Source organism: Bos grunniens, chromosome 29 (assembly GCF_055505025.1).
Source record: "Bos grunniens cultivar Pamir isolate PY7600 chromosome 29, Bosgru_T2T1.0, whole genome shotgun sequence".
Classification (NCBI taxonomy): Eukaryota; Metazoa; Chordata; class Mammalia; order Artiodactyla; family Bovidae; genus Bos; species Bos grunniens.
Genome location: NC_141193.1, coordinates 49,733,960 through 49,759,575, shown reverse-complemented (window position 1 = coordinate 49,759,575; position 25,616 = coordinate 49,733,960).

The following is a 25,616-nucleotide window of genomic DNA, read 5'->3' as shown; positions in this document are numbered from 1 at the left end:
CCAATGATTTCCTTTAACACTTGGAATAAACACTCCAGGCTCCTTCCTACGGTTGCAAGATTGGATCTCATTTGCTACCAGTGTCCCCTTCTCCTCCTTTATCCCAGCCTCCTGGCCTCCTGGTCTCTGCTCTGTCTGCAGCCTCTCTCTGTGAAACAATCCACTTTCACTCTGCCTTTGGTGGCTCCTTCCTGAGAAAGGAAGCCCCCCCCCCCCCACCCCAAGCCCCACCACCATACCACCCTGCTTCATTTTCCTCCTGGCACTTAGGATTAACTGCAGTGATCTACTTCACTTATTTCTCTACTTGTTTATTATCTGCTTCCTCCATGTGGCAAGATATAAACAGCATGTGTGTGTGCTTAGTCACTCAGTTATGTCCAACTCTTTGTGACCCCATGGACTATATTCCCGCCCAACTCCTCTGCCCATGGGGATTCTCCAGGCAGGAATACTACCCTCCTCCACAGGATCTTCCCAACCCAGGGACTAAACCCAGGTTTACTGCTTTGAGCCTCCAGTATACAGATTTCCAAATACATTGTTTGGGTCTTTCCTTTGGTGAGAAGATCCCTAAAACTGTGGTCACATCCATAAGCTCTTTAATGATGAAATCAGCAACCTCAGAATAGTTCTATTTTAGTAAGCAAAAAGATTAAAGAATTATTGCTCACTTTTTAAATGAATCACAATGGTATTGTGGTTATATATCTAAAAGGTCTTGATCTTTTAGAGATACATAAGAGATGCAGGTTTGATCCCTGTGTTGGGCAGATCCCTTGGAGAAGGGAATGGCACATCACTCCAGTATTCTTACCTGGAAAATGCCATGGACATAGGAGCCTGGTGGGCTACAGTCCAGGGTGCCTCAAAGACTCAGACACAGCTCAGCACACAAGTGATGAATTTGGCATAAGTTGATAATTATGAATAATGCATGCATGGGTATTCATTATACTAGTCTTTCTATTCTTCTGTATGTTTAGAATTTTTCATAATAAAAGGTAGCAAAAGAAAAAAATTCTTACAACATTTTCAGAGACCTGTTTTAGACATGAAATCTCTTTTATTAAGACAGAGGCACACTGTCTGCCTTTCAGGTCATGCCAACTCAAGCTCGCCCTTGGATTGGGCTATGCCTATCACATTTTAGCAGCTGACAGAGATCCACAGTGCCTTTCCAGAATGAAAGCCATGAGCACAGAGAACTTATGTGGTGCTCCTGAAAGTACTCCAAGCCTCCAGACCCATTCCCGGGGAAAAACATGTACTCACTAAACATTATTAAACACATAAAGTACCTATTTCAGATCATGTCATCCTTATCTTCCCAGTCACTCAGACTGCAACTTCAAGGTCACCAGTGCCCTCCTTTTCTACACCCCATCTCTCACAGGGGGCCTTTTACTCCATTCCCAGTGTCAGTGTCCTTTATTACTGCTCATGTCCACCGTTGGAACAACACAAACTGGTTTCTTTATTCTAGCCCTTCTCTTCCCTGGAGCATACTTTATTTATTCTTTTAAAATTAATTTATTTACTTTAATTGGAAGCTAATTACTTTACAATATTGTAGTGGTTTTTGCCATACATTGACATGAATCAGCCATGGGTGTACATGTGCCCCTCATCCTGAAACCCCCTCCCACCTCCCTCCCCATCGCATCCCTCAGGGTCATCCCAGTGCACCAGCCCTGAGCACCCTGTCTCATGCATTGAGCCTGGACTGCTGATCTGTTTCACATATGATAATATACATGCTTCAATGTTATTCTCTCAAATCATCCCACCCTTGCCTTCTCCCACAGAGTCCAAAAGACTGTTCTTTACATCCGTGTCTCTGTTTCTGTCTCACATATAGGGTCATCGTTACCATCTTTCTAAATTCCATATATATGCATTAATATACTGCATTGGTAGTTTTCTTTCTGACTTACTTCACTCTGTATAATAGGCTCCAGTTTCATCCACCTCATTAGAACTGACTCAAATGCATTCTTTTTAATAGCTGAGTAATATCCCATTGTGTATATGTACCACAGCTTTCTTATCTATTCATCTGCCAATGGACATCTAGGTTGCGTCCATGTCCCGGCTATTGTAAACAGTGCTGCAATGAACATTGGGGTCCATGTGTCTCTTTCAATTCTGGATGCTTTGGTGTGTATGCCAGCAGTGGAATTACTGGATCGTATGGCAGTTTTATTTCCAGTTTTTTAAGGAATCTCCACGCTGTTCTCCATAGTGGTTGTGCTAGTTTGCATTCCCACCAACAGTGTAAGAGGGTTCTCTTTTCTCCACACCCTCTCCAGCATTTATTGCTTGTAGACTTTTTCATTCTGACCAGCATGAGATGGTACCTCATTGTGGTTTTAATTTGCATTTCTCTGATAATGAGTGATGTTGAGCATCTTTTAATGTGTTTGTTAGCCATCTCTATGTCTTCGTTGGAGAAATGTCTGTTTAGTTCTTTGGCCCATTTTTTGATTGGGTCATTTATTTTTCTGGAATTGAGCTGCCTGAGCTGCTTATATACTTTTGAGATTAATTCTTTGCCAGTTGCTTCATTTGCTATTATTTTCTCCCATTCTGAAGGCTGTCTTTTCACCTTGCTTATAGTTTCTTTCATTGTGAAAAAGCTTTTATGTTTAATTAGGTCCCATTTGTTTATTTTTGTTTAATTTCAATTAGTCTGGGAGGTGGGTCATAGAGGATCCTGCTGTGATTTATGTCAGAGAGTGTTTTATCTATGTTTTCCTCTAGGAGTTTTATAGTTTCTGGTCTTACGTTTAGATCTTTAATCCATTTTGAGTTTATTTTTGTGTATGGTGTTAGAAAGTGTTCTAGTTTCATTATTTACAAGTGGTTGACCAGTTTTCCCAGAACCACTTGCTAAAGAGATTGTCTTTTCTCCATTATATATTCTTGTTTCTTTTGTCAAAATAAGGTGTCCATAGGTGTGTGGATTTATCTCTGGGCTTTCTGTTTTATTCCACTGATCTATATTTCTGTCTTTGTGCCAATACCATACTGTCTTGATGACTGTAGCTTTGTAGTATAGTCTTAAGCCAGGCAGGTTGATTCCTCCAGTTCCATTCTTCTTTCTTAAGATTGCTTTGGCTATTCCAGGTTTTTTGTATTTCCATACAAAGTGTGAAATTATTTGTCCTAGTTCTCTGAAAAATACCATTGGTAGCTTGATAGGGATTGCATTGAATCTATAGATTGCTTTGGGTAGTATAATGATTTTCACTATATTCTTCCATGGATTCGTCCATGGATTCTTCCAATCCATGAACATAGTATATTTCTCCATCTATTTGTGCCATCTTTCATTTTTTTCATCAGTGTTTTATAGTTTTCTATATATAGGTCTTTTGTTTCTTTAGGTAGATTTACTCCTAAGTATTTTATTCTTTTTGTTGCAATGGTGAATGAAATTGTTTCCTTAATTTCTCTTTCTGTTTTCTCATTGCTAGTGTATAGGAATGCAAGGGATTTCTGTGTGTTAATTTTATATCCTGAAACTTAACTGTATTCATTGATTAGCTCTAGTGGTTTTCTGGTGGTGTCTTTAGGGTTTTCTATGCAGAGGATCATGTCATCTGCAAACAGTGAGAGTTTTACTTTTTCTTTTCCAATCTGGATTCCTTTTATTTCTTTTTCTTCTCTGATTGATGTGGCTAAAACTTCCAAAACTATGTTGAATAGTAGTGGTGAGAGTGGGCACCCTTGTCTTGTTCCTGACTTTAGGGGAAATGCTTTCAATTTTTCCCCATTGAGGATAATGTTTGCTGTGGGTTTATCATATATGGCTTTTATTATGTTGAGGTATGTTCCTTCTATTCCTGCTTTCTGGAGGTTTTTTTTTTTTTATCATAAATGTATGTTGAATTTTGTCAAAGGCTTTCTCTGCATCTACTGAGATAATCATATGGTTTTTATCTTTCAGTTTGTTAATGTGGTGTATCACATTGACTGATTTGTGAATATTGAAGAATCCTTGCATCCCTGGGATAAAGCCCACTTGGTCATGATGTATGATCTTTTAAATATGTTGCTGGATTCTGTTTGCTGGAATTTTGTTACGGATTTTTGCATCTATGTTCATCGGTGATATTGGTCTATAGTTTTCTTTTTTTGTGGCATCTTTGTCTGGCTTTGCTTTAAAGTGATGGTGGCCTCATAGAATGAGTTTGGAAGTCTACCTTCCTCTGCAATTTTCTGGAAGAGTTTGAGTAGGATAGGTGTTAGCTCTTCTCTAAATTTTTGGTAGAATTCAGCTGTGAAGCCGTCTGGATCTGGGCTTTTGTTTGCTGGAAGATTTCTGATTACAGTTTCGATTTCCATGCTCGTGATGGGTCTGTAAAGATTTTCTATTTCTTCCTGGTTCAGTTTTGAAAAGTTATACTTTTCTAAGAATTTGTCCATTTCTTCCAAGTTGTCCGTTTTATTGGCATATAGTTGCTGGTAGTAGTCTCTTATGATCCTTTGTATTTCTGTTACCTGTTGTGATTTCTCCATTTTCATTTCTAATTTGTTGATTTAGTTCTTCTCCTTTTTTTTCTTGATGAGTCTGGCTAATGGTTTGTCTATTTTATTTATCTTCTCAAAGAATCAGCTTTTAGTTTTGTTCATTTTTGCTATTGTCTCCTTTGTTTCTTTTGCATTTGTTTCTGCCCTAATTTTTATGATTTCTTTCCTTCTACTAACACTGGGGTTTTTCATTTCTTCATTTTCTAGTTGCTTTAGGTGTAGAGTTAGGTTATTTATTTGATTTTTCTCTTGTTTCTTGAGGTAAGCTTGTATTATTATGAACCTTCCCCTTAACACTGCTTTTACTGAGTCCTGTAAGTTTTAGGTTGTTCTGTTTTCATGTTCATTCATTCCTATGCCTATTTTGATTTCTTCTGTGATTTGTTGGTTATTCAGAAGTGTGTTGTTTATCCTCCATATGCTTGTATTCTTAATAATTTTTTTTTCCCTTTAGTTGACATCTAATCTTACCGCATTGTGATCAGGAAAGATGCTTGGAATGATTTCAATTTTTTTTAAAAAATTTACCAAGGCTATATTTATGGCCCAGGATGTGATCTATCCTGAAAAAGGTTCTGTGTGTGCTTGAGAAAAAGGTGAAATTCATTGTTTTGGGGTGAAATGTCCTATAGATATCAATTAGGTCTAACTGGTCCACTGTATCATTTAAAGTTTGTGTTTCCTTGCTAACTTTCTGTTTAGTTTATCTATCCATAGATGTGAATGGGGTATTAAAGTCTCCCACTATTATTGTGTTACTGTTATTTTCCCCTTTCATACTTGTTAGCATTTGCCTTAAATATTGTGGTGGAACACACTTTTTAAATGTTACCAGAGAGTTTTTTCAGAAGCAAGTTGAAAAATCTACTTGGAAAGAGTCAATGGTTCCCCAATCTGGCCCCTTATTAGTAAAAGCTTATCTATATTTTCCAGAGAAGGCAATGGCAACCCACTCCAGTACTCTTGCCTGGAAAATCCCATGGATGAAGGAGCCCTGTAGGCTGTGAAGGACCATGGGGTTTCGAAGAGTTGGACACGACTGAGTGAATTCACTTTCAGGCATTGGAGAAAGAAATGGCAACCCACTCCAGTGTTCTTGCCTGGAGAATTCCAGGAATGGGGAGCCTGGTGGGCTGCTGTCTATGAGGGTTGCACAGAGTTGGAAATAACTGAAGTGACTTCAGTTCAGTCAGTTCAGTCGCTCAGTTGTGTCCGACTCTTTGCTACCCCATGAATCGCAGCACGCCAGGCCTCCCTGTCCATCACCAACTCCTGGAGTTCACTGAGACTCACATCCATCGAGTCAGTGATGCCATCCAGCCATCTCATCCTCTGTCGTCCCCTTCTCCTCCTGCCCCCAATCCCTCCCAGCATCAGGGTCTTTTCCAATGAGTCAACTCTTCACATGAGGTGGCCAAAGTACTGGAGTTTCAGCTTTAGCATCATTCCTTCCAAAGAAATCCCAGGGCTGATCTCCTTCAGAATGAACTGGTTGGATCTCCTTGCAGTCCAAGGGACTCTCAAGAGTCTTCTCCAACACCACAGTTCAAAAGCATCAATTCTTCGGTGCTCAGCCTTCTTCACAGTCCACCTCTCACATCCATACATGACCACAGGAAAAACCATAGCCTTGACTAGATGGACCTTTGTTGGCAAAGTAATGTCTCTGCTTTTCAATATGCTATCTAGATTGGTCATAACTTTCCTTCCAAGGAGTAAGCATCTTTTAATTTCATGGCTGCAGTCACCATCTGCAGTGATTTTGGAGCCCCCCAAAATTAAGTCTGACACTGTTTCCACTGTTTCTCCATCTATTTCCCATGAAGTGATGGGACCAGATGCCATGATCTTTGTTTTCTGAATGTTGAGTTTTAAGCCAACTTTTTCACTCTCCACTTTCACTTTCATCAAGAGGCTTTTGAGTTCCTCTTCACTTTCTGCCATAGGGTGGTGTCATCTGCATATCTGAGGTTATTGATATTTCTCCCAGCAATCTTGATTCCAGCTTGTGCTTCTTCCAGCCCAGTGTTTCTCATGATGTACTCTGCATAGAAGTTAAATAAGCAGGGTGACAATATACAGCCTTGAAGTACACCTTTTCCTATTTGGAACCAGTCTGTTGTTCCATGTCCAGTTCTAACTGTTGCTTCCTGACCTGCATACAGATTTCTCAAGAGGCAGGTCAGGTGGTCTGGTATTCCCATCTCTTTCAGAATTGTCCACAGTTTATTGTGATCCACACAGTCAAAGGCTTTGGCATAGTCAATAAAGCAGAAATAGATGTTTTTCTGGAACTCTCTTGCTTTCTCCATGATCCAGCAGATGTTGGCCATTTGATCTCTGCTTCCTCTGCCTTTTCTAAAACCATCTTGAACATCAGGAAGTTCATGGTTCACGTATTGCATCTTAGCAGCATCTATATTTTCATAATGTCAAACAAGCATCAACAGGAGAATGTTGGATCCCACCAAAAAAAGATACCCCACATCAAGGGCAAAGAAGAAGCCCCAGCAAGACAGCAGGAGGGGTAAAATTGCATTTAGAATCAAACCCATACACACTAGAGGCTCTCAGAGAGCTCAAAAAAAAAAAACCTTGTGTGCACCAGGACCCAGAAACCCCACAGAGACTGAGCCAGAACCGTGTTTGAGTGTCTCCCGTGGAGGTACGGGTCAGCAGTAGACTTCTGCAGGGGCAGGGGCTCTGGGTGCAGTAGACCTGGGTGTGGCATAAGCCCTCTTGGAGGAGGTCACCATTAACCTCACCATGCTGCTGCTGTTGCTGCTAAGTCGCTTTAGTCGTGTCCGACTCTGTGTGACCCTATAGACGGCAGCCCACCAGGCTTCCCCGTCCCTGGGATTCTCCAGGCAAGAACACTGGAGTGGGTTGCCATTTCCTTCTCCAATACAGGAAAGTGAAAAGTGAAAGTGAAGTCACTCAGTCGTTCCTGACTCTTAGTGACCCCATGGACTGTAGCCTACCAGGCTCCTCTGTCCATGGATTTTCCAGGCAAGAGTACTGGAGTGGGGGGTGCCATTGCCTTCTCCGAACCTCACCATAGAGCCGCCAAAACTTACACAGGATTGGGGAAACAGACTCTTGGAGGGCACAAAGAATACCTTGTGTGCATGAGGACCCGGGATCCAGGGGCAGTGACCCTACAAGAGACTGACCCAGACTTGCCCGTGAGTGTCCAGGAGTCTCTGGTGGAGGCGTGGGTCATCAGTGGCCTGCTGCAGGGTTGGTGGCACTGTGTGTAGCAGTGGCTGCTGGGGACCTTTTGAAGGAAGTCACCATTTTCTTCATCACCTCCACCATAGTTTGGTCTCAGTCAAACAATAAAGAGGGAACATAGCCCCACGCATCAACAGAAAATTGAGTTAAAGATTTACTGAGCATGGCCCTGCCCATCAGAACAAGACCCAGTTTCCCCTTCAGTCAGTCTCTCCCATCAGAAGCTTCCATAAGCTGCTTATCCTTCTCCATCAGAGGTAAGACACACTGAAAACCACAATCACATAAAACTAACCACTCTGATCACATGGACCACAGGCCTTGTCTAAGTCAGTGAAACTATGACCCATGCCATGTAGAGCCACTCAAGATGGACGGGTCATGGTGGAGAGTTCTGACAAAATGTGGTCCACTATAGAAGGGAATGGCAAACCACTTCAGTATTTTTGTCTTGAAAACCCCATGAACAGTATGAAAAGGCAAAAAGATATGACACCAAAAGATGAACTCCCCAGGTCAGTAGGTGTCCAATATGTTACTGAAGAAGAGTGGAGAAATAACTCCAGGAAGAATGAAGAGATGGAGCCAAAGCAAAAACAACACCCACTTGTGGATGTGATGGGTGATGGAAGTAAAGTCTGATGCTGTAAAGAGCAATATTGCATAGGAACCTGGAATGTTAGGTCCATGAATCAAGGAAAATTGGAAGTGGTCAAACAGGAAATGGTAAAAGTAAACAATGACATTTTAGGAATCAGTGAACTGAAATGGACTGGAATGGGTGAATTTAACTCAGATGACCATTAGATCTACTACTGTGGGCAAGAATCCCATAGAAGAAATGGAGTAGCCATCATAGTTAACAAAAGAGTCTGAAATGCAGTACTTAGATGCAACCTCAAAAACAACAGAATGATCTCTGTTCGTTTCCAAGGAAAACCATTCAATATCACAATAATCCAAGCCTATGCCCTGACCAGTAATGCTGAAGAAGCTGAAGTTGAATGGTTCTATGAAGACCTACAAGACGTTCTAGAACTAACAGCCAAAAAAGATGTCCTTTTCATTATAGGGGACTGGAATAGAAAAGTAGGAAGCCAAGAGATACCTGGAGTAACAGGCAAACTCAGCCTTGGAGTACAAAATGAAGCAGGTCAAAGGCTAACAGAATTTTGCCAAGAGAACGCACTGGTCATACTTAAACACCCTCTTCCAACAACATAAGAGAAGTCTCTACACATGGACATCACCAGATGGTCAATACCTAAATCAAATTGATTATATTCATTGCAGCCAAAGGTGTAGAAGCTCTATACAGTCAACAAAAACAAGACCGGGAGCTGACTGTGGCTCAGATCATGAACTCCTTATTGCCAAATTCAGACTTAAATTGAAGAGTCGGACATGACTGAAGCGACTTAGCAGCAGCAGCAGCAACAGCAGCAGCAGCAGAGAAAACCACTAGACCATTCACGTATGACCTAAATCAAATCACTTATGATTATACAGTGGAAGTGACAAATAGATTCAAGGGATTAGATCTGATAGACAGAGTTCTAGAAGAACTATGGATGTAGGTTCATGATATTGAATAGGAAGCAGTGACCAAGACCATCCCCAAGAAAAAGAAATGCATAAAGGCAAAATGGTTGTCTGAGGACGCCTTATAAATAGTTGAGAAGAGAAGTGAAAGACAAAGGAGAAAAGAAAATATATATCCATTTTAATGCAGAGTTCCAAAGAATAGCAAGGAGAGATAAGAAAGACTACCTCAATGATTAATGTAAAAAATAGAGGAAACAATAGAATGGGAAAAGATCTCTTAGAGATCTCTTCAAGAAAATCAGAAATACCAAGGGAACATTTCATGCAAAGATGGACACAATAAAGGACAGAAATGGTATGGACCTAACAGAAGCAGAAGATGGGTGTTAAGAAGAGGTGGCAAGAATACACAGAAGAACTATACAAAAAAGATCTTCATGACCCACATAATCATCATGGTGTGATCACTCACCTAGAGCCAGACATCCTGGAATGCAAAGTCAAGTGGGCCTTAGGAGGCATCACAACGAACAAAGCTAGTGGAGGTAATGGAATTCCAGTTGAGCTATTTCAAATCCTAAAAGATGATGCTGTGAAAGTGCTGCACTCAATATCCCAGCACATTTGGAAAACTCAATAGAGGCCACAGGACTGGAAAGGATCCATTTTTATTCCAATCCCAAAGAAAGGCAATGCCAAAGAATGCTTAAACTATCGCACAATTGCACTTATCTCACATGCTAGCAAAGTAATGCTCAAAATTCTCCAAGCCAGGCTTCAACAGTACATGAACCGTGAACTTCCAGATGTTCAAGCTGGATTTAGAAGAGGCAGAGGAACCAGGGATTAAATTGCCAACATCTGTTGGATCATCAAAAAAGCAAGAGTTCCAGAAAAAATATCTACTTATGCTTTATTGACTATGGTAAAACCTTTGACTATGTAGATCACATCAAACTGTGGAAAATTCTGAAAGAGATGGGAATACCAAACCACCTGACCCACCTTCTGAGAAACCTGTATGCAGATTAAGAAGCAGCAGTTAGAACTGGACGTGGAACAATAGACTGGCTCCAAATGGGGAAAGGGGTACTTCAAGGTTATATATTGTCACCCTGCTTATTTAACTTATATGCAGAGTACATCATGTGAAATGCCAGGCTGAATGAAGCACAAGCTGGAATCAAGATTGCTGGGAGAAATATCAATAACCTCAGATATGCAGATGACACCACCCTTATGGCAGAAAGTGAAGAACTAAAGAACCTCTTGATGAAAGTGAAAGAGAAGAGTGAAAAAGTTGACTTAAAGCCCAACATTCAGAAAACTAAGATCATGGCATCTGGTCCCATCACTTCATGGCAAATAGATGGGGAAACAATGGAAACAGTGACAGACTTTATTTTGGGGGGCTCCAAAATGGTGGCTGCAGCCATGAAATTAAAAGACTCTTGCTCCTTGGAAGAAAGACTATGACCAACATAGATAGCATATTAAAAATCAGAGACATGACTTTGCCAACAAAGGTCTGTCTAGTCAAAGCTATGGTTTTTCCCGTAGTCATGTGTGGATGTGAGAGTTGGTCTATAAAGAGAAAGCTGAGATCTAAAGAATTAATGCTTTTGAACTGTGGTGTTGGAGAGACTTTTGAGAGTCCTTTGGACCGCAAAGAGATCCAACCAGTCCATCCTAAAGGAAATAAGTCCTGAATATTCATTGGAAACATGATGCTGCAGCTGAAACTCCAATACTTTGGCTACATGGTGTGAAGAACAGTCATTGGAAAAGAGCCTAATGCCGGGAAAGATTGAAAGTGGGAGAAGAAAGAGACGACAGAGGATGAGATGGTTGGATGGCATCACCGACGTGCTGGACATGAGTTTGAGTAAATTCCAGAGTTGGTGATGGACAAGGAAGCCCGGTGTGCTGCAATCCATGGGGTAGCAGAGAGTCGGACATCACTGAACAACTGAACTGAACTGAACTTGCCTTCTTAGAAAGAGATGGAGCATTATTGTGGGCTCTTGTGCCCCCTGGTGGTAGAGGAGGAAAAATACAAGCAGTGGCGTCCAGGAGATTGGAACGTATACCTGTCACTATGTCCTGGAGCCTACACATACTCTGTGAGAAATGGTGTCCACAAAGGACGAGAGCAACACACACACAGTAATGAAACACCCTGCCTGTCGCAAGAGACGCGAGAGACTCAGGCTCGATCCCTGGGTGGGGGAGATCCCCTAGAGAAGGAAATAGCCCCCAGCTCCAGTGTCCTTGCCTGGAACGTTTCCTGGACAGACGAGCCTGGCCGGAATGGTCCAGGGGTGCAAAGAGTCGGACACAACTGAGCGACTGAGTACACACTCACTCATGTTAAACAGCTTTGTTCACTTCTAAGCGGTCAGCACTTCTGTTAGTGCAAGAATAGCCAGAAGATAAAAAACACTCCTATTGTATCTGCATCTTTGTCACCAGTAGTTTGTAATAAAATGCTGGAGGATCGTCTCAAACTTCCCGGTTACCCTACTGGCCAGGAGGACTAATCTATAACTCTGGGGCATCTTGCCGGGGTGGCCGGGGGAGAGTGGTCCTAAGCTGCAGTAGCAAAAAGAAAATTTTTTGAAGTTTCATAATCTATTATAAAAACACATGTGACTGCTACATTCTAATGCACTAATATATCACTGTGTTTAACACAAAAATGATATTTACCTCAAATCTCTGAATAAAATGAACTCTGTAGAAGGATTCACCATCTTTATGCAAAGCATCTTATCCCCCATGACCTTTGGGCCCAAGGGTCCCCAGTGTCAAGGGCAAAGAGGTCATGGTGACCTATGGGGCCAGACTCTTCTGGTTCCAACCCCAACCCTCCTGTTTTCCATCCATCTCACACTGGCAGATTAATTCACAGCTCTGAAACCCAGTTTTCTTATCTGTAAAAGCAACATGAAGCTCTGAGCTCTGGAGAGAGAGCCAGACCTGTCGAGAATGGTGAAAGCATTGTCTACACTGTATTTTACAAGTTGCCAAACATTCCTGTGAGTTACTTTATGTGGGAACTTGGACCGCTGGATGTGGAAGAGAGCTGGAAACCTCAGTTTGTGCCTGGAGGGGCTCTGTGCTTATAGGCAAGCGACTTAAGCCCTGAGAGCATCCAAGAGCTCCCAAGGGGTAAGTAATGAGTGAAAGGCCCGGGATAATGACATTGCAGGTGATTGGGATAACTAAGCGCAACTTACCCTCTCCCCTTCATGAGGGATTCCCAGGTGGTGTTAGTGGTAAAGAACCTGCCTGCCAATGCAGGAGACAGAAGAGACGCAGGTTCCATCCTTGGGTCGGGAAGATCCCCTGGAGGAGGGCACGGCAACCCACTCCAGCATTCTCGCCTGGAGAATCCCATTGACAGAGCAGCCTGGCTACAGTCCCTGGGGTCGTAAAGAGCCGGACACGACCTAGAGACTAAACAAGGACAACGGCACACACAGCAGTGGCTGATTCTTGGGACAGGAAGGCTTCCTGCAGGCATTTGTGGTTGGCGGCCCACAGGGAAACAGGCTCAGAGAGGGTCCCCTGCCTTCCTTTCCCCAAGTGGGATATCCAGGATTTAAATCTGGATTATGATTCCAGATCCAGCTGTATTTTCACTGTTCTCCAATAAGGTCTCCTGGGATTGGGGCTGTGCATTTTATATTAATTCCTCAAGTCCCTGGGGTGGGCCCACAGGGATCAGGGCTCACACAGTATTCCCAAATATAATCAGCAAAGCTTCTCAGGCTAATTACTTCTGGTTCAAGAAATAATGCTTCCTAGAGAGGTTGGCGGAAAGACAGAAGCCCCCGTCCAGTGGAACTTCTCCCGGGGACTAGGCACTTCTCTCAGTTGTCTTACGCTATGATAGGGGGCCAGCATCACTGTTCTGACACCTAATACCTGCCCAGGCTCCACAGAGTTACAAAAAGTAAAAGCAAAAACAGATGGTAGATCGTTTTCTCCTAATATAAATGAAAACTGAGGCCCGCGGAATTTGGAGCCCTGACCCACACCCCTATGACTATTGTGCTCTATCTACGTCATAACCGGAGCCGTCCTCATCAGGGCTCCACCAAGCACATGCCCGGCCCTCCGTTACTGCTGTCAGCAGCCGCTCAGCCATTATATGTCCACACGTTAGGTGTGTGCCCCAACCGCATCTGGTCCCTAAGCTGAGGCAAAGAGAAGTTTCAAAAATGCAGATCTCATCAGATCATACCCTTGCTTAGAATCCTTAATGACTTCCCATGACTCCTAGATAAATCCTTAGGAAACAAAATCTTCACAAAGCAAAATTCCAATCATACCCTGAAGTATCTCACCCTTTTCTACATCTCCAGTCTTTCCCCACACCCTCTCCATCTTTCTCTGCACTCCAGACATGTTAACCTTCTTCTATTCTTCCCACCTCAGGGCCTTTCCATGTGATGTGTCTTTTGCCTGGAAGATTCTCTGTCGCCCTCCTCTTTCTATATATCGTCTAGGTCTCAGCTTGTGTAGCTTTCCCAGGAAAACCTCCCACAAACCTATAGACCCTAGGTGATGGCAGACCGCTCTCTCCACCTCCTCACAATATCTTGGATTTTTCATTGGAGGGAATCATTAAGTAGCTGTTTAATGTTTGCTGACCTGCTGTGAGTGTGGATGATGCCGCCAAAGTGAGCACCCCTAGGCCTGGGCTGGGTGACACTGCTCAACGCAGTTGGGACAGGCAAGCTAGCGCTTCTGCGCAGGGTGCAGAAGTGATCCGGGGAGGGGAGAGAAGGGGTCAGATCACGGGGGCAGGGTCAAGCTCAGCAGTCACCGCGTATTTGGGCACAGAACTCTGAGAATTCCAAGAATTCTAAATTCAAACCAGGATTTCTAGGTTAACTTGAAAGCAAATAAACCATTTTATGTAATGATTTGTTACTTGATTCATAATCGTTAAATGGACACAGGCCATTGGAAAAGACCCTGATGCTGGGAAAGGTTGAAGGTAAAAGGAGAAGAGGGCGGCAGAGGATGAGATGGTTAGACAGCATCACTGACTCAATGAACATGAATTTGAGCAAACTCTGGGGGATAGCGGAGGACAGGGAGGACTGGCACGCTGCAGCCCCTGGGGTCCCAAGGCATTGGACTGAGCACTGAGCAACAACAATGTGGATCTCAATTTGTACTCTAGCCCAGAGGCTGATGACAGGATTTGTTAAATGAATAGATTTTATCCCTGGATCTCAGCATTTACCACATGGAGTGATTGGATGAAAAAAATATATGTCTGGTTCATGCAAATCAATTCCCTTAATAGCAAATGCATTTTATTTATTTATTTAATATTTAAATAAAAGGAAGATCCAGCTGCCAAATGTAATCTGCCTACAGAGGGTGAGCTATTTTTCTCAGGGCAGCTCTGACTTGAATGTGTCCTTTCCATGATTCAATAAGAGGTACAATTAATCACAAGAGCTAATATGTATTGGGCCCTTATGTTCAAGCACTGTTTTAATCCCTTTACACAGATTGATTCATTTAATAGTCTCAATCCTATGAAACAGGTATTGTTATAGTCCTCACTTCAAAGATGAAAAAAAATGAGATTCAGGGAAGTTAAGTGACTTGCCTAAGGTCACACAGCTAGAAAACAGCAAAGCTAGAATTAAGTTCCCAGCATTCTGGGTTATATATTTTGTAATGTGATTTGTGCAGAAGTCCAAGTCCTCCTGTGCTCCCCCCACCACTCCCCGCAATAGCGATCTCTGGGAGCTCTTGGAGTCTTAAGTCTGAATGCCATACTCCCTAATGCTGAGTTGCCTTGGCAATGGGTGAGAAATAATAGGGGATTAAGTTTGGAGTTTAGTTAGCCAGATGACTAATACCACTAATACCCCCATCCCTGGGAAGTAGTCCATCTAATTTTTACATTCAGTCTCTTCCTGCAGCCTTATGGGAAGGCAGAGATAAGATAAAGAACATCTCATTTATTTTCAACAATGAAGGTTATTGGATTCTCACTTAATAATAAATGACATCGGTCTTTTGGACTCTGTTCCGGGGCGGTGGCAGGGGAGATGATTTGGGAGAATGGCATTAAAACATGTATAATATCATATAAGAAATGAATCTCCAGTCCAGGTTCGATGCAGGATACAGGAAGCTTGGGGCTGGTGCACTGGGATGACCCAGGGGGATGGTATGGGGAGGAAAGTGGGAGGGGGGTTCAGGATGGGGAACACGTGTACACCTGTGGTGGATGCATGTTGATGTATGGCAAAACCAATACAGTTTTGTAAAGTAAAAAATAATAATAATAAAAAAATTAAAATAATAATAATAATTTAAAAAGAAATAATAAATGACATCAAGGGACCCAGACTGGGGGGGGGATCAAAGTTCCCTAAAGGTGAATTTTTTACATGCTGTAAACTTCAATTAGCAAATATATTGACTGCCTGAAAATGCTCTAGTCCGCCTGAGTAGAGCTTTATTGTTAGAATGGAAAAACCCAAGTCCCAAAGTGAAAGCAGAGAAGTCCTTTCCTGTTCTCAGGCAGTAGGCTCACTGGTCGTAGCTCCAGGGACCCCCAGGGGGCAGTCTAACCGTCAGGGATGGAGTGGGAGAAATAGGATGGGGGACAGAAGGGAGGAAAGCCTGGAGGTGGATGCAGAGTGTGGTATTAACTCCCCAGCTACGTATTTTCAAAAGATGCTCATGTTCTCTGTTGTGTGTGGGCGGGGTGAAAGGGATACCATTACTAAGGTCATGCTCAGTATCAAATTGCTATATGCCCTATCTCAGGAGACATTCAGAAACCCTTGCTGTAGGAAGGGTTCAGGTAGTGTCAATATTAACCAACAATTAAAAAATATTTCTGCATGACAAAAATATTTTTATTTTAGTATTATTCTCTGCAGCATTATTCATAACAGCAAAAAATGAAAATACCTTTCGAACTCTGTAACTGGTGCTCAATGAATATCAATTCTCTTTTCCTCCTCCATTCTCATCCTGATCTTCCTTTCCAAACTTACAAACCTGTATTTCACAGGGTCCTTATTAGAATAAAATGAAATAAACACTTCTCTGCTCAACCCAACTGCCATTCACCAGTAACCACAATTTATTGAAATGAAGTAATGTAATAGTTGCCAACATACGGTATAAGTTTAACACGTTTGCTAAGTAAAACAAAAATGGTTGGAACATGGCTAAATGAAAGGACAATGCTCCCCCTTCCCAGGCTTCTATGGATGTGTCCCAAATCAGTGATGGAGATAAACCAGACTGCAAACTTGGGATAGTCCCAGTGATTTCAAAGCAGGTAACAAAACCCAGGCTTTGGCATCAGTATTCCTGAAATAAAGCCCACCCAGTTCTCAGAGGAGAGTTACTTCTGGACCAGAAATTGGCTGCCTTCTCAAATGGTCATTCAGAAGGCACCTTGTTCTGCACCACAAGCCCTGGTTGTCCTGTGACTGAATCTCACCTGCTCCTTGAGACAGTCACCTCGTGTTTCCCCTCTGCTTGCCCTCCCACCCTACCACACAGATGCCTTTTCCTTTGATCTCACATAGCCTTCTTTGGTAGGTAGGTCACATGGGCCTGGATTTGGGAAGCCTGAAAGTAGATTCTGGCCTTGTCCTGATCCAGCTTATGCAACTGACCCTCAGCAAGCCATTGGCCTCTCTGTGCTCTCTCTATCTGCAGAACAGTAAGGATCTGGGGTTTCCCTGGCCGTCCAGTGGTTAAGACTCCATTCTTCCACTGCAATGGGGCATGGGTTCGATCCCTGGTCAGAGCAGTAAGATCCTGCATGCTGCATGCCTTGCACAGTGCTGCCAAAAAAACAAACCAGTAACAGTCTGGTCATTGTGTGGTTGTTATGTTTGAGAATCTCCTTCCTGAAATGTTCACTGAACCCTCCTATTTCCTCACCTCCAGTTAGAATTACCCGAGTTGTGTGTTATCTCTCTGTTAAAGCACTATGGATGTCTTGGTTTCATCTTTTCTTCCCGCATCCCTGGATTTCAGTTCTTATTACCAGTGATGCTCAAGAATATCTGATGAATGAATGAATGAATGGGAAAACAGTAAAAAGTGCGATGCTCGAAAGCAGTCAAACTTATTTATGAAAGTCCAGATAGTTAATAGTTCAAGATCTGTGGGCGTGTTGCAAGCACAAGAACTAAAAAGCCTCCTGATGAAAGTGAAGAGGAGAGTGAAAAAGTTGGCTTTAAACTCAACATTCAGAAAACTAAGATCATGGCATCTGGTCCCATTAGTTCATGGCAAATAGAAGGGGAAACAGTGGAAACAGAAGTGAAGTCGCTCAGTCGTGTCTCACTCTTTGCGATCCCATGGACTGTAGTCTACCAGGCTTCTCTGTCCATGGGATTTTCCAGGCAAGAGTACTGCAGTGGGTTGCCATTTCCTTCTCCAGGGGATCTTCCTGACCCAGGGATCGAACCCAGGTCTCCTGCATTGCAGGCAGATGCTTTACCCTCTGAGACATCAGGGAAGCCCAATGGAAACAGTGAGAGACTTTATTTGGGGGGGCTCCAAAATCACTGCAGATGGTGACTGGAGCCATGAAATTAAAAGATGCTTGCTCCTTGGAAGAAAGACAGCATATTAAAAAGCAGAGACATTACTTTGCCAACAAAGGTCCATCTAGTCAGAGCTTTGGTTTTTCCAGTGGTCATGTATGGATGTGAGAGTTGGACTATAAAGAAAGCTGAGGGCCAAAGAATTGATGCTTTTGAACTGTGGTGTTGGAGAAGACTCTTGAGAGTCCCTTGGACAGTAAGGAGATCAAACCAGTCCATCCTAAAGGGAATCAGTCCTGAATATTCGTTGGAAGGACCGATGCTGAAGCTGAAACTCCAATACTTTGGCTACCTGATGCAAAGAACTGACTCAATGGAAAAGACCCTGATGCTGGGCAAGATTGAAGGCAGGAGGAGAAGGGGATGACAGAGGATGAGATGGTTGGATGGCATCACCGACTCAATGGACGTGAGTTTGAGTAAACTCCAGGGGTTGGTAATGGACAGGGAAGCCTGGCGTGCTGCAGTCCATGGGGTCGCAGAGTCAGACACAACTGGGCGACTGAACTGAACTGACTGAACTGCAACCACTCACTCAGCTGGTGTGTCCCAAAGCAGCCATTGACACAGGTAAATGAATGGATGTGGCTGTGTTCCAATTAAATTTTAATTATGGACACTGAAGTTGAATGTCATCTGATTTTCACATACCATGAATTATCATTTTTTATTAATCATTTTAAAACATAAAAGTCATTTTTTGCACACGGGCACACAGAAAGTTGATGCAGGCCAGATTTGGCTCACAGGCCCTAGTTTGCCAGACTCTGCTCTAAAGCTATAGTGGGTGTGTGCTCAGTTGCTAAGTCATTTCCCACTCTTTGTGACCCTATGGACTGCAGCCTGCCAAGCTCCTCTGTCCAAGGGATTTCCCAGGCAAAAATACTAGAGTGGCTTGCCATTCCTTCTCCAGGGGATCTTCCTGACCCAGAGATTGAACCTGTGCATCCTGCATTGCAGGCAGCTGTAACCCTGGGCCACCAGGAAGCCCAAAGCAATAGCAGATATGATTTTTTTACAGGTGATGCTGGGACTGCCCACGGGTGCCTCTCCTTTCACGTGAATAGATACTGAGATGCACCAAGTATGTGACACTAGGCTGTGTCTCCCCACCATCAGCAGGGAGGCTCCTCCTGTCACCTGCTGCCTTGTCAACCTGAAGGTCTCAACAGCTGCCTTCCCTTCACTCTGTCCCCTCAAATGATCTATGACTCTCCTACTCCTGGGGTGCCTGGACTGGTTTTCAGTACACAGGTCATCTTCCCAGCAGTGGGTCACATGAGAGTTCTGCCCACATCTGCAGATCAAGGGTTATTCTTTGGACATGCAATTTGGTTAAGAATTGGGGTGAATTTGCCTCTATCCTTTCTTGTTCATTGTGCAGTTACACTGATTTATGTTATAACACCTTTTGTTCATTGAACACCTTGTTGTTGTTGTTGAGTCACTAAGTCGTGTGGGACCCCATGGCATGAAGCATGTTACTATGTCCTCAGTCAGCACTGCGCTGTGGGACTTTTCAAGTCTACCTCATTTATAAAATGATCTGAAAGTAACATTGATGTCTCCATCCCCAACATGGGCTTCTTTCTCTTTCAAGACCTGTTTAACCGAGGGAGGTTGGTAGCAACCAGCTTTGGAAGCATAAAAGATTTGTTGAGAAAGGAGGTATAATAAAACCATCAGTTATTGAGAGTTTAACACACACCAGGTACCATTCTACAAATTCTCCCATGAAAGGATCAAAGCAAATGTGAGAGGGCAGATAATATCGTTATTTCAATTTTATGTAGCAAACCGAGGCTTAAGAAAGTTTAACTGGTTGAAAGTCATTTATCTAGGAAGTAGGAGAGTGAGGTTTTGCCCAAGTGATCTGACTCCAGAGCCTCTTCCTTTTAACAATTTTGTCCCAGAATTGTTAAAGTCATAAGTGTATTTCATCATTTTCCACCATCAGTATAAAGTTTTGGCTAAGTCTCCTCTTCTTCCTTTAGGGTATTTTTATATTGTTACGTCACTCCATATTCTTTTATGAATTCCTTTTTCTTCCATCATCACCATCATTTCCCTCTCTCTCTCTCTCTTTTTTTATTTTTATTTTTTTATTTTTTTGGCCAGAATGAACGTGGGATCTTAGGCTTCCCAGGTGGCTCAGAGACTCAGGAGATGCAAGTTGATGCCTTGGTCAGAAAGATCCCTTGGAGTGGGAAATAGTAACCCACTCCAATATTCTTGCCTGGGAAATTCTGTGGACAGAGGAATCTGGTGAGTTACAGTCCACAGAACCACTTTGAAGGGGTCATTTCAACGTCCCAGTTATAGTCATACTATATTATATCCCATATGTACATAGTTTGATAATAAGCATATGTCCTATATGTACATATGTTATATGGAGTATTCAGAAGTCTGAGTATTTAAGGTTTGGGGTCATCTCTTGTGATTGTTAAGGGCCAAAGATAAACAAGAATGTGATTTGTTTCTTTATAAGTAATATGACCTCCATGGGAACTGCTCTTTTGCCCTATTTTTCTATGCTCTAAACCATTATTTTCCAAACTATATTCCTCAGTACATTAGTTCCATGAGTGGTTAATAGTGTACCTCTTAAAAAGGGTTCCCCAATCAAATACCTGCAGTGAACTCTGCCTCGAGTTTTTGCCCTCATAGGAAACAGGGTTCCCATAGAATCTGAGGCATGGACTGCTCTGTTCTCACCTTTAATGAGGCTGCTGCCTCATCCTATGCTAATGAGGACACCATTCTCCCGAGATTACAATGTTATCGGCTTCTCAGGTACTTAAAATGTACAGATTATTGTTCAGCTGGGGCTACTTCTCCAGGACATTAACTTCACCATTTACGAATGCATTTTCTCATTGTTTCTTCTTTCTCAGTTTCATTTTCTGAGGGTTAGGAAAATAGCTTTCCTCCACATTCAGACAATAGCCTCCACTCACCTGCCTAAACCTTACCTTCCTTCCTTCAGTTTTTATTCCTTCTGTTCTTGCCAAGTCTCTTGACTACTTCAGTGCTTCATCAGAGGTGGTAAACTTGACCTTTTAATGACCATCCCCCTCCACACTCTCATTCTCTGCGTGAAGGCTACAGATGCTTATGGCCTTGTGAAAATAGTTCCTCATTCATTCATTCAGTTGTTAAAAATTAAGGACCTACTATGGGCTGGGCGTTGTTGTAGGATCTGGTTGAAAGGATCGGTAAATGAATGGATTTCCTCTGGGATTTGGGAAGCTCTGTTAAGTAAATACATGGCCAGGTAGGTATATTTATCTTTTAGGAAGAAAAGTGCTCCATAAATCAGGGAACTATTATAATATTTACATATTGATCCCATGAAAAATGATTTAAGCAGTTTTCACTGTATTAAGACTCCTGATAATTTGCATTTATATAAGCACATTATTGGCACAAATTTGTCCCTCTGAGTAGCTCCACTTAAAGTGGTTTTGCTTTAATTATCTCTCACAGAGCAACTATAAAATGATTGTAAAACAATTTGCAAGTATGTGTGTTATCCATAAATGCTAAATAACAGTTAAATTATAAACACTATGCAGTGGAATCTGACATTTCTCAGGATAATATTTCAGTTGCTCACCTAATGTACTGTCAACTCTGGAGCATTAACATCTGGATTAGGCTAGATGTGTATCTGGAGAGGTAAGAAAGAGTGTGCACTTGCCTTAGGAGCATCCCAAAGGAAGGAGAACCTTCTTTTACCCTCTAATTTTTTTTTTTCTGTATCTTACTAACCCTCAGTGGACCACATGAAATGATTTCCAAAGCAAACCAAGGTAGTCATAAAACATGTATATATTCAAGGGCTAACACCATGAGTTCAGATATATAAGGTGTTTTAAATAATAACTGATGAATGGATACAATAGACATCTGAACACTTCCTTGGATCCTTCATTAATGGACTCAATGCACGTCACTGTGAATGACATCTTGGAGACAGCAATGAATAAGTTCGTCAAGATCCCTGAGCACCCATCCAAAAAAAAAACCAAACAAACCAGAAGCTCCTGATGATATTTACATAGTCACTTTTTTCCTCCACTGCTTTGAAGGTAACATTTATTTTTGCCAGCAGTGCAGAAGTAAGTTTGAAGTTCTCACTCTGAGCATAGTTACTCTGTGGGTCCTTTCTGAAGCTTACAGTTTCATTTCCAACCCATTATCTGATTCTCCTAAGGACCAGTGGAGGGAAAGGACAGAATGGTCATCAGTCCTATTCCACAGGTGAAGAAACTGTGATTCAGTGTGTCAGTGGTTTATGCAAATCACACAGGGATAAACGAGAGACAGAACCTGAACTTAGATTCTAAAATCAAGGGAGGGAGGGTGCTACAAATACAGGACAGCCACAAAACAGCATCCCCTGTAGCACATGCTTCACGGGCTTCACTGGTGGTTCAGCGTAAGGAACCTGCCTGCAACTCCAGAGATGCGGTTTGATCTCTGGGTTGCAAAGATCCCCTGGAGAAGGAAATGGCAACCCACTCCAGTATTCTTGCCTGGGAAATCCCATGGACAGAGGAACCTGGTGGGCTGAAGGTCCATGAAGCTGCAAAAGAGTCAGACATGATTTAGGGACTAAATAACAACAACACACTCTTCACAGTGAAAAAAGTGACCATTGAAAATACGTACTTTCGCATTGCTACATGAATGCATGAGTGAATCAGCAGTTCTATGCTGGATTCCTGCGCTGACATCTCAGACTTGCTGTCTTCAAAAAGAAACCCTTTGGGACATTTAACTTTGTGCCCTTTGTATCCTTCTTCCAACCACCACACCAGCACCACCTATTTCACATTAGCCTATTTCCTTCTCTCTCCCTGATGAACCACAGATGAAAAATCCCCTCCTGTGCCCCAGTTATTCCTCTGGGACACTTCTCTGAGCCGGATGTGGGCCTGGAGAAGGAGCACCCTTGACAATTTCAGTCTCCATCCTGTGCTCTTTATTTTATTTTTAAAAGGTTTTATTTTTATTTATTTATTTTTAATTTTAATTGGAGGCTAATTACTTTACAATATTGTAATGGTTTTGCCATACTTGACATGAATTAGCCATAGATGTACATGTGTTCCCCATCCTGACCCTCCCTCCCACCTCCCTCCCCATCCCATCCCTCAGGGTCATCCCAGTGCACTGGCCCTGAGTACCCTGTCTCATGCATCGAGCCTGGACTGGCGATCTCTTATACATATGATAATACACATGTTTTAATGCTATTCTCTCAGATCATCCCACCCTTGCCTTCTCCCACAGAGTCCAAAAGACTGTTCTTTACATCTGTGTCTCTTTTGCTGTCTCACATATAGGGTCGTCGTTACCATCTTTCTAAATTCCATATAGTATAGTTAGTATAGTGTTAGTATACTGTATTGGTGTTTTTCTTTCTGGCTTACTTCGCTCTGTATAATAGACTCCAGTTTTATCCACCTCATTAGAACTGATTCAAATGTATTCTTATTAATGGCTGAGTAATACTCCATTGTGTATATGTACCACAGCTTTCTTATCCGTTCGTCTGCTGATGGACATCTAGGTTGCTTCCATGTCCTGGCTATTATAAACAGTGCTGCAATGAACATTGGGGTCCACGTGTCTCTTTCAATTCTGGTTTCCTTGGTGTGTATGCTCAGCAGTGGGATTGCTGGGTCGTATGGCAGTTCCACTTCCAGATTTTTAAGGAATCTCCACACTGTTCTCCATCCTGTGCTCTTTAAATTCTTACAGAGATGGGGATACCAGACCACCTGACCTGCCTCCTGATAAACCTGCATGCAGGTCAAGAGCAACAGTTAGAACCAAACATGGTGCAACAGACTGGTTCAAAATTGGGAAAGGAGTATGTCAAGGCTGTATATTGTCACCCTGCTTATTTAACTTCTATGCAGAGTACATCATGAGAAACGCTGGGATGGAGGAAGCACAAGCTGGAGTCAAGATTGCCAGGAGAAACATCAATAACCTCAGATATGCAGATGACACCACCCTTATGGCAGAAAGTGAGGAAGAACTAAAGACCCTCTTGATGAAAGTGAAAGAGGAGAGTGAAAAAGTTGGCTTAAAACTCAACATTCAGAAAACTAAGATCAAGGAATCCAGTCCCATGACTTCATGGCAAATAGATGGGGAAACAGTGGAAACAGTGAAAGACTTTATTTTCTTGGGCTCCAAAATCACTGCAGACAGTGACTGCAGCCATGAAGTTAAAAGATGCTTGCTACTTGGAAGAAAAGTTATGATAAACCTAGACAACATATTAAAAAGCAGAGATGTTACTTCATTGATAAAGGTCTGTCTAGTCAAAGCTATGGTTTTTCCAGTAGTCATGTATGGATGTAAGAGTTGGAGTATAAAGAAAGCTGAGCACTGAAGAATTGATGCTTTTGAACTGTGGTGTTCAAAAGAGAAGACCCTTGAGAGTCCCTTGGACTGCAAAGAGATCAAACCAGTCCATCCTAAAAGAAATCAATCCTGAATATTCATTGGAAGGGCTGATGCTGAAGCTGAAGCTCCAATACTTTGGCCACCTGTTGTGAAGAGCTGACTCATTTGAAAAGACCCTGATGCTGGGCAAGATTGAAGACAGGAGGAGAAGGGGGCACCAGAGGATGAGATGGTTGGATGGCATCACCAACTCAATGTACAAGAGTTTGAGCAAGCTCTGAGCATTGGTGGTGGACAGGGAAGCATGGTGTGCTGCAGTCCATGGGGTCACATAGAGTTGGACACGACTGAGTGTCTGAACAACAGCAACAGTCCTGTGCCCTGTCCTGCCTCGAAGTTTAGAGTTCACATGTGTTTGGATTTATACTGCTATCTGGCTTATGATCCAAAGTGAGGAGAGATTGGGAGCCTTCAAATTAACTCCAGTCTTGGCAGAGAGATGTCACCCCTAGAGCACTGGGAAAGAAAAGCAATTACATAAATAAATATTACTGGGGTTTTCCTTCGTTGGGCAAATGTTCAGGAGAGGCCCCTGTGATCAAGTTAATCAGCAAGGTGTACTGAAGGCTTGTGCTTCCAATGCTTGTGCACAGATCTCTGTATTGTGAGAGCCTAACTGTGTGGGTGAGCGTGTCATTCTTGCTACCTGAGACCGGGAATGTGTCAAATCAGCTGGCCTGGGAATTCCTAGATGTGCAGGTCCTTCTTGAACCATGTCTGACATGTAAATGTTTATGGACTCAAATCAGACAGAAAAGGACTTGCCTGAGTCTCAGTTTCCACATCTAAGATGAGGAACAGCACCAGAATGAAGCCAGGGGACTTCCAGGAGGTAACATATCCTGGCTATCCTAAGTATGTTGTTTTTAGAAAGGAACTCATTTTGGGGGCTTCCTTGGTGCTCCAGTACGTCTGCCAACGTAGAGGACACAGGTTTGATCCCTGGTTTGGAAAGATCCCACATGCCACAGGGCAACCAGTCCCGCGTGACACAACTTCCGAGCCTGTGTGCTGCAATTACTGAAGCCCGTGCAGCTGGAACGTGTGCTCTGAACGAGGGGAGCCACCACGAGGAGAAGCCCGCTTACTGCAACTGGAGAAGGTCCGCGGCGGCGAAGACCCAGTGCGGTGAAAACTGAATGAATAAAAAGAAATAAGCCCTATAAAAAGAGAAAGGAACATGTCTGGATTAAA